Here is a 10,551-nt window from a genome sequence, read left to right as displayed (position 1 = left end):
ATCACACGCTGGGACGCAGCCGGCTCCCAAACAAAGAAAGATTCTCCCCAAGACTTCTTCTCTAATTCAGTGCTGAGCATCGATTTCTCCGCTGGCTCCGCGGGGTTCAGGCTTTGTTCCACTCGACAACGTTATATATCGAATGCAGCAGGAAGGAAAACAAACAGTGACACCACAAAATAAATGTTCTATTCTCTCCCTCTTCGCCTGCGAGGCAACTTGTGAAATAGATATTTTCATACTTGAATTCTCTTTTTGGGATTGTTGATTTGTTTGTGCGTTCACAGTTTTAGTTAATGACATAAATCATACATTAAAGTGTGCGTAATGGGACGTAATGGGGAAAAAACAGATTAATATGTAGAGATTTTACTGGTGGCCCCTGATTGGTTGACGTTGGATGTTAATGTTAATAGTTTAGGTTTTTAGGGTGTCTGTATGTATGAGGTTGAGTGGGTTTATCATTATAATTTATACTGTTATAAAGTACTGTTATGTGTTTGTTGTTTACAATGTTTATCTGTTAATGTTCATTTTTATTGTCTTATTATTATACACCTTCACGTTTGCATGGAAAGTGGAGTAGGAGTAGAAAGTAACATGAAGTGAAAAATACTCAAGCGTAGTAAAAGTAGCTCAAAAACTGTGCAGTACTTGAGTAAAATACTTTGTACGCCAAATAGTCGAACATACTTTTTTTTTAAAAACACGGGTTAAGTCGACTCTTTCAGTACATTGTGTAACTGTGTGTGTGTGTGTGTGTGTGTGTGTGTGTGTGTGTGTGTGTGTGTGTGTGTGTGTGTGTGTGAAATACGAGCCTCCGACAGCAGCAGCTTGCACACAGCGGCAGTAAAAACTAAAGTATCAGTGATTAAACACAACACATTTTATCACCGTGTGAGTGTGTGAATCACTGAAGAACACTGATCCTCTGCAACACACAGGAAGTGTTATGTTAACTACACGATAATATACTACACTATATTAGAAATATATTTCAAGAGGCCAGTCAAACTCAAGTATTAAGACTATTTCAGCTTTACTAAACGGCGGAAAAAGTAATCATGTATCAACGAATTCACCTCATTTGCATCTTGATTGAAAACAAACGTCCCTTCAAGGTAGAAATCCAAGTGAAGTGACTTGTAGTTATTGTGTATACGTTTTAAGGAGTATTACACTTTTAAAATACCACAAAAAAAACACTTTTAATCAACCTGAACGTTTTTCCAGGATTGCAATTTACAAGCTAGCTATTTTTTAGCTAGATATTGCTTAGCTATTGCTAAATAAAAAATGCACATCAAGCTAGCTGTGCTTACTTAGCTAGCTATTGCTTAGCTAGCTATTTCCAAGCTAACGATTGCTTAGCTAGCTATTGCTTAGCAATTGCTAAATAAAAAATGCACGTCAAGCTGGCTGTGTTTGCTTAGCTAGCTATTTATACGATAGCGATTGCTTAGCTAGCTATTGTTTAACTAGCTATTTCCAAGCTAACAATTGCTTAGCTAGCTATGGTTAAGCTCGCTATTGAAATAGCACCTGAGCTAACTTTTCAAATCGGCTTCACACATTTGAACAGAAACAGATATTTTTCAGAGGGACGTATCGTCTCGGATTGCTCTTTCCACTTCCATCCCTCCGTACTAACGTACTAACACACAGAGTTCAGATCAGACATTAACAAGCAGACGGTTTTATCCTCACGACCTTTCCGTTTCCCGAACGACTTCTCGTTCGCAGAGGAAACGCAACAGCGCGTGAAGCGACTCGTCTGGAGTTCCCGCCCGGCGGTAGAAATGACCGATGGATTTTTTAACAAAAGTCGTCTTAAAAACAAGCATGAGACAATTCAGAGAGCCGTCTCTCGAGCGGATATTGCAGCTGTAAAACAACTCGAACGGCGTCTGAGAGCGAAGGCCAGTTTCTTTTCGAGAGAGAGATGAAATAAGTTTAATGTCCCCATAAAAAAAAGAGGAGGGATGAAGTGAATGAAACTGGCCTCAGGTCAGCACTGAGTACATTTCATCCAAATTCAATCTGAAATTCTCAGAGTCATTGCTATGCCGAGCACAGAGGTTCTCAAGGCGACGCATGAATAAGAGAATATGTGAGAGACCTGGACGAGAACTCTTCTCTTTTCATCTCTCGCTCAGCGTTTCTCTGCAGAAGACCCTCCGGAAAATGTGTAGAAATTAGAAGTATGATATCTCTTTTGGTCTGGTTTCAGTCCGTCGTCCACTAAATGAACACATGGCACGCTGAGTCAGATGCATTGGTATTATTAGTAGAATCACTGGTAGTATTATTAAGTAAAATAGATACAATACAACAAAATAACAAAACATGACCGTTCTGATCCAGGTAACTCTGTCTTCTAGTAATCACATGTATGAGCCACTAATTTACAGCAGAAAATAAATATTTTGAGTTTGTGAATTTTTCATTTTAATTTATTTACTCAGTTTTTGTATTATTATAATTGTTATTATGAATTTTAAATCAATAAAAAAAATCTGCTTTTCGATTAATTTTTATTTTATTTTTTATTATTATGTTTTTATGATTTAAAAAAATATTACATTTAAATTTTCAACAAAAAATAAATATTTTTTTTAGTTTTTTTCTTTTATTCTTTTACTTGAAAAAGTATAATTAATTTTTTTTATATAATTTTCATTACTTAAAATATATATTTAATATATATATATATATATATATATATATATATATATATATATATATATATATATATATATAATTTTATTACCCTTTCATTTTTCAGTCTGTATTAAAGACTTCTGCTTGTTTCTTTGATCATCCTGCAGTATGTAAATCATCTTTGTGAACATTTTGAAAAGCGTTTATGACCCGTCTCCGTCAACATAACATTCATGAATCTGAAAACGCGCTTACATTTGAACCCCCGAGCTCAGTGGAAGCCCCTCCCCTTTCCTCCAGACCCCGCCCCTTCCCCCCACGCTGTGTCCCTCCTTCACCTAATGGCCGCATTATTCAGCCGCCGTCTCCAAAGGCTCCTCTGGATTTATGGTCCGGCTTTAAGTCAGAGGTAGAGCAGCACATTAGCTAGATCAGAATTATTACACTCACTTTACTGCACAGGAGGAGGATTAATTAAAGGGAACGCAGCGGTGATCCATCACCAGGCCGTCACACACACACACACACACACACACACAGTGTTTTAACCACCGTATCAGTACATAAAGAGTCGTCTTCACTGCAGAACAACACGCTTTCAGATTGCATGTTTTTGTGTAATGTTTTGTGCGCACAGAGTGCGGTTTGATCTGGTCAGCATCCTTCAACGCTGTAAAAAGACACAAAACAAAACCCATCAGTCTAAAGGAGGAAACTGAGAAGTTTAAACTGAGATTAGATGTAAAGTTCTGGAGGCTCAGCTGGTTAAAAAACACATTATTTCACTTCCTTTAAGTCATTTTCTCTTATAGAGTCCTATAAGGGACATTTATATCAGATGTATCACATTTACATAATAATTTATGTGAACGGCTGCTGTGACTTCCTGTCACGACCATATTTGGACATTGTAGCAATGTTGTAGCAATGCACAGTGTATAAAGACACAATGAGCAATACTATTGTTAATATTATTATGATATTGTATATATTTATCATACCAATACTATATCATATTTTTGTGCAATACTATTATATCTTTTATATTTTGTGCCTCAATATTTATTTATTTATTTTTTAGCTTAAGTTTATTGTAATTCTGTGTTAAAGATGAAATTGTCGTCGTATAGAATAACTGTCTGTTATCTGTGCCTCTGACAGTAAAAACATCTTGAATCTTGAATTTATTGATCATAGGATTTATAGTCGTAAAGGTGAGACACCTTTTTCAGATTTCAAAACAAAACAAAAACCACTCTGAACAGACGTAAGCGTTGGGTTCGTGGGAGCTTAGCGTCCTTTTTTAATTTAACCTTTTTTTACAAGGTGCTTTACACAGCAGCGTTAACTAAAACCCAGCAAATTATGCAATATCTTTTTGAGGTTATTGCTGCATTTTCTATTTTATTTTTGTTGCTTCCATGTGTTCACAGCGGGATCTGACCAGTAACAGCTGCACCTGCTGCTGGAGGCGGTTTTCAGGGTCAGCGCTCCGCTGAGAAGATTAAACACCTTCGACAGAGAAGAGAACGAGAACAAACGGTGAACTTTGCCTCCCGTTTGAAGCGGGGACGACTAAATCCACGCCGACGTCCATCCTGATATCTTAATGCAGCAGAAATCTGAGTTCGGGGGGAAAGTTTTGGAGGGAACTTTTTTTTTTTCCTTTCATATTTAGATAATCCACTTCCCTGAAATCAGAGCACGTTTGGGCTCACACAGCTCCCCGAATCGAATCCTCACAGAGCCGAACGGCTCCGGGTGTTAACTGTCATTAACTTTAATGAAATATCATTAAATGCCACGAAAAAGATGTCGGACTGTATGTTATCGTCAGCTAAAATCCCCCCGATATCATCGTCCGTATGTAAACTCTTGAGATAAATGGCGGCCGAGGAAGTCTCGGTGGGTCGGTGACTCTGAGAAAGCAGGTGATAAGACAGCAGGATGAATCAAAGTCTTATCGGCGAAGAGCTCTTACGGCGCTTTTCTTTCTCAGGTCGTCCTCAGACGAACGAGCTGCAGGGGAGCGTCATCAACCATCCTGCAGAAGTCCCTCCCTTTGGGTTGAGTCACGACGGAATAAAAAGCTGAAAAAGTGTGTGTTGAGAGGGAGGAGCGCGCTCTCAAGGCCTTTACTGCCTGGGAACATGCCGAGCAAACGATAATACAGTGGATTTTCTACCTGTGCCTTCAGTGCAGCTGTTTAACAGGGCGTTTATGTATATATGTAAATGTGTATCGATATATGTATATATATGTATAAAAAAATGCATAAATTAAATATATCCATGAATTTGTTGAATAATCTGATACATTTTTCACACTATATTGATACATTTAATGTTCCTTTATCCAGATGTATGTCCCTCTAAAGTCCTTTTTTCTTCAACATCAACATATTTTCCAATGACCAAGAACATATAATCAATGACACTTTTCATCACGACGTCTTTACCCAGTAAAGAATCATCAGAAAAAGATTCAACCACAAAGTGTTTACAGTGTAAAAGTAGGAAGGAGGAGAGGAGGGAAGGCGAAATACGAGGAGAAGGAGGAGAAGAGGAAATTGGTTAAATGCTTTTTGATAAGGCAGATTTTTCCATCCGTTATTTTCTGACTGAATCAGATTACGGACGAAATATTGAAAGAGTGAAAAATGTTTTGTTTCAAAAATAGAGTGAAGTGAATGTAATGAGCAGATATTAGGATCAGCGCACATCTGCTGCACAGGACTTAAATAGCTCCGGTCTTTAATAACCACCATGAAACACCATCGCATAAAACTGATGTACATGAAGGAGGCTGTAAAACCAGAAGGTCCATCAAAGGAATGCTTATTAGTTAAATAGTTTAACCTCTTTACCTTTTGGTGTTTCCCCTTAAAAACAATAGATTGTTAAAAAGTGATAGCTTTCAGGCTCATTACAACGTAAAGTAAGTGAGTAAAGTTTCTGATGATCATTGTAAAAAAACATCTGAAGAAGAAATATATACAAATAATTAGTCTAATAAAAGTTTATAATGATAAGACCAGTGGAAAGAAAAAAAATCCAAAATATACATTTTGGTGTTTATTTTAGTACTTTTTGCATCGGTTGTTTTCTACTAAATTCACCAAATATTACCATTACATAATGCCTCATTTGCCTATTTAAACATGTCAGTAAACTTGTATTCCAAAAGATGATTCTCTTAATGTCAGTAATCACATGGTGAAGTTTCATGGTAATATCTGTTAGAATGTATTTTTACCCTTTTTACCTGTAGAGTCTTCAAAATGAGTGTAATTTAACAAAACTTCTCTTTAAAGGCCATTTTTGTCTAAATTAGTTTTTCACAGACTTATGAGCCATAAATGTTCACTACAGCAGCTTTTTACATCCACTAAACTTCACTTTTTCATTGTTCTACATTCTGAAGGTTTTCTCAGAGGGTTGTGTTCATATTTCATTCATAAACTGATTAATACAACATTTTATCACTGAAAACATGTAGAACATAGTTTTCTTTCTGTTATGGCCGCTGCTAGTATTTTCTGGTTCAAGTGAACAAAAGAAATACCTTTAAGTTTAATATGTCAACCAAATGAAACAAGAATTTAGGAACCTGTCTTTATCCAATGATTTTAGAAATGTTCGCAAATTAAAACATTTAATTCTGATTTTTTTTTTTATTTTCAAAGGGTTAACTTTATGTTCATATTCAAACATCACATTTTAGGAAACTTTAAATAAATATCTTAATGTAAGTCGTCTATAGTGGAGTTTTAATGGAATGCTTATTGGTTAAATAGTTTTACCGTCTTTACCTTTAGTGTTTATCGTTATAAAGAATAGATTGTTAAAAAGTGATAGCTCATAGCTTTCAGGCTTCATACGAAGTAGGTGAATAAAGTTTTTTGTTGTCGCACCTTTAATCGGACAACATCACAAAGTGCTTCACAAGAATACAAAAATATATATTAAAACCAAGACTATAAAAAAGTGTCATAAACATCAACTTCTTGGTGTCTGTTGGTCCTCAAACCAGTTTATAGCCACATTACAGCAACAACTGGACATGTGTGGAGCAGTCGACTGTGGCAAATTGTGCGATAAACTTTGTTACGACAAGCGAGCGTCGTTAAGTGTTTTTTCATACTTGGGACACAAATTTAAACTTAGGCATCAAGCCCTGTTTTCCTAAAATCTGAATGGTTAATATACCCAAACTAAATTCCTATTATCTCCTCAACCACAAGGTCTACTTAAATAGTCAAAAAAGGTACAACATACAGAAAACCCCATAGATAATAAGTTCATATATGTGTTACTAGTGTATTAGTTTATGAGTGCACAGAAAAGGAAAATATATATCTTGCGAAAATTGTAATTAAAAGTTGTATTTTGTTATCGTAACTATATTTGCTATATTTAATACATGACATAGCTCTATATGTTAAGAGTATCTGTGCAAAATGTGGCTTTGATTTTTACTAATTATACAAACAGCTAAAAACCAGGACGACAAATCTGAAAATGTAAAATACGAAATACATAAGTATCCAATAAATAGAGGACGTGCGTGTTGAAGCTTGTAAAAGACGTTCACATACTTGATGGGGAACTGACAGATGTTGCTGTCTGAGTGCAGCTGCAGCGACGTGTTGACCAGCAGGCGCTCCGGTGCATCCATCACTGACGCTGACTGATTGGTCCGCACGTCGCCTCTAAACAGCAGCTTCCAGCCGGCGGATAACGACCGCCATCGTCTCGGCAGCAGCAGAAACAGCAGAGTCATTATCCTGCTGTGTGCGCTGTCAGGGGCCGGATGAGGGGGCCGCATATCACCCCTCCGCTGTCGCTCGCCGCCGCCGCCACTGCAGCAGCAGGCCGAGGAAAATGGATTCTTTGTGCTTAGCGCCAAAATATCGCCAAAATATTGTCAAAATATTCCTCCTCCTTCTTCCTCTTGTTTCCTTTTCCTGGCCAACAGTTTGGTGAAAAATGAAACCGCCATCCTGTCGCCATCTTGTCGCCGTCTTGCCGTCGTGATCTTGTTTTTTTGGCCGTCGCCATCTTGTATTTTTGCCCGTCACCTTTTAGTTTTTTTGGCCGTCGCCATCTTGTTTTTTTTGGCCGTCGCCATCTTGGTTTTTTTTGCCCGTCACCCTTTTGGTTTTTTTAGCTGTCACCATCTTGTTTTTTAGCCGTCGCCATCTTGTTTTTTAGCCGTCGCCATCTTGTTTTTTAGCCGTTGCCATCTAGTTTTTTGGCTTTCACCTCTTCCTCTCGCTTCCTCTTCCTGGCCAACAATTTGATGAAAAATGAAACCGCCATCTTGTCGCCGCCTTGCCGTTGTGATCTTGTTTTTTTTAGCCATCGCCATCTTGTTTTTTGGCCTTCCCCATCTTGTATTTTTTCCCGGCGCCGTCTTGTTTTTTTTGCCCGTCGCCATCTTGTTTTTTTGCAAGCCTTAATGACACAAGAGGGCGGAGCTAATTACACCCACATACTGAATTAGATGTTTTTAGGTGACCCAATTGTTACAATTAATAAACTTTCTTGAAGTTAAATCACTCTGTGAAGAGGTTAAAGGGTTGTTTTATGGTCTGTTTGACTCCAAATGAATTTACAATATGAACATCATGCTGTATTAAAGAAGACTTGAAACTAGAGATTGAGACATAAACTCATGTCTCAATGTTTTAAACAAAAGAGAAGTAGAGTCATCTCCGGTCGTTTCCTTTTCCCTGAGCACTGATTGGAGGGTTATCCAGGTGAGTTCGGACCTGGAGAAAAGGTCCAGAAAGTCTGATCTCTCGGAAACTTTGTGGATTTCTTTGCTGTCTGAACTTTTCTGATTGCGGGTGATTTTCAGCACTCTGAAACCAAGCCGGAGCGAAAGAAGAAGAAAACCTTCACACACAGTTCTCCACATCAAAGAGACATTTTATGAGACTTGAAGAGGCCTTTTTTATCATTATTGTTATCATTATTATTATTATAAATGTGTTTCTCATGGTAAATGTCTCCTATGTGGTCGGTAACTTGTTCCCATCTGAAACCTGGGATTAAATGCTGAGTCTCTTCTCTTGATGTCGGTTTGGCGAATGTGTTTAGTGAGTGTGTGTTCTTGAACTGTGTGTCTCCATGTTGTTTTCTTCATCTATGAGTCAAAGCCGTTCAACGCATTTGAACCTTTGCTTGCTGAACTGGAATTTGCGCTTTTCTCCGTAAATGTCAGCTCCAACATGCCGGCAGTAATGCAGGAAGAGCATGTGCTGGCTGGTGATGATGACGATGATGAAGGATGGGTGGACGCTGAGCCCCGTTTCCTGTTGAAGGTAAATAAGAGGAAAGCTTATTAGTTATTAGTTAGCTTGTTACTTTATGGACAGTTGTTGTGTTATCATTAATTTCTCGAGGTCATTTAAAGCTTTTGAAATGTCTCAGGAGCCGGTGAAGGTGAAGCAGATTGTAAATACTTTGTAAATTAATAATAATACATCATAATCTATCAGATATATATATATATATATATATATATATATATATATATATATATATATATATATATATATATATATATATATATATATATATTTGTTTTGACATAAAACAAAAATTAAGATCTTTTGAAAGATGGTCCGTCGAAGACCGGCGGTTCGATCCCCGGCTCCCCCGACTCGCCACAAGTGGATTAAATCTTTGTGTGTGTGTGTGTGTGTGTGTGTGTGTGTGTGTGTGTGTGTGTGTGTGTGTGTGTGTGTGTGTGTGTGTGGCTTTTCATTTCTAAGTCTTTAGCTTCTCTGCCTCTGAGCTGTTACCTGGCAACCGCCAGAGGTTTTCAGGAAGTCGCCGTTCCTGTTCAGTGCTGGAATTTATATTATATTAAAATATATTTATATATATTTATATATATATATATATATATATATATATATATATATATATATATATATATATATATATATATGATATTTGAGTGACAGTTGTTCTGGGACTGCATAGGGAAACAAATATAAATGTAACTATGATCAGGTGTGTGTGTGTGTGTGTGTGTGTGTGTGTGTGTGTGTGTGTGTGTGTGTGTGTGTGTGTGTGTGTGTGTGTGGTAACACAGGTGTGCATCAGATTGTTTCTCAGTAGTTTTTGGGGCAGTTGATGAGCGTTCGAGCTCTTTTAGTAACAGGCAGATTTCTAATGAATTAGTGCTAATAGCTCACTATTTATATATCAGACTAATGGAGCGTGATGAGCGACGCCCCCAATTACAAAGTTTCATTATGTAACTGATTCATTCAGAGAGAGAGAGAGAGAGAGAGAGAGAGAGAGAGAGAGAGAGAGAGAGAGAGAGAGTGTCTCTCTCTCGGCCCTCTTTGTTCCAGACGGGAATAATAAAGTTCATGTTTTGACTCTCGGCGGCCATGTTGGAGAGGCTAAGTCCCGCCTCTTCTTCTTCTTCGTCTTCTTCTTCTTCTTCTTCTTCTTCTTCTTCTTCTGGACTTCCTGTCTCCTTCCACCTGCACCTTCTGCATCCCTGAGGCCCGGTGCTAGAAAGCTTTTACACACACACACACACACACACACACACACACACACACACACACACACACAGGAGGCCAGAGCTCAAACAGGAAGTTCCACTACAGCAACCTCTGACCAGCAGAATCCAACTTTTAAAGGAAAGTCTTCGTCCACTAACTGTCTTCTTAAATACACTAACTTTATATGTGTGTGTGTCTGTGTGTGTGTGTGTGTGTGTGTGTGTGTGTGTGCGTGTGTCTCGTCACGGCAGAGTTTCTCTGCTCTTCATCAAGGTCGTCCCTAAAACCTGCTGCCATCATCATCATTAACAAACTGCTTCGTTTTCGAGAAAGAAAAGAAAACAGCCACGTCTGCGTAA

Source organism: Clinocottus analis, unplaced genomic scaffold, assembly GCF_023055335.1.
Source record: "Clinocottus analis isolate CAN_PGR_092001 unplaced genomic scaffold, fCliAna1.0.p SCAF_6, whole genome shotgun sequence".
Lineage (NCBI taxonomy): Eukaryota > Metazoa > Chordata > Actinopteri > Perciformes > Cottidae > Clinocottus > Clinocottus analis.
This window is presented reverse-complemented; position numbering follows the sequence as displayed.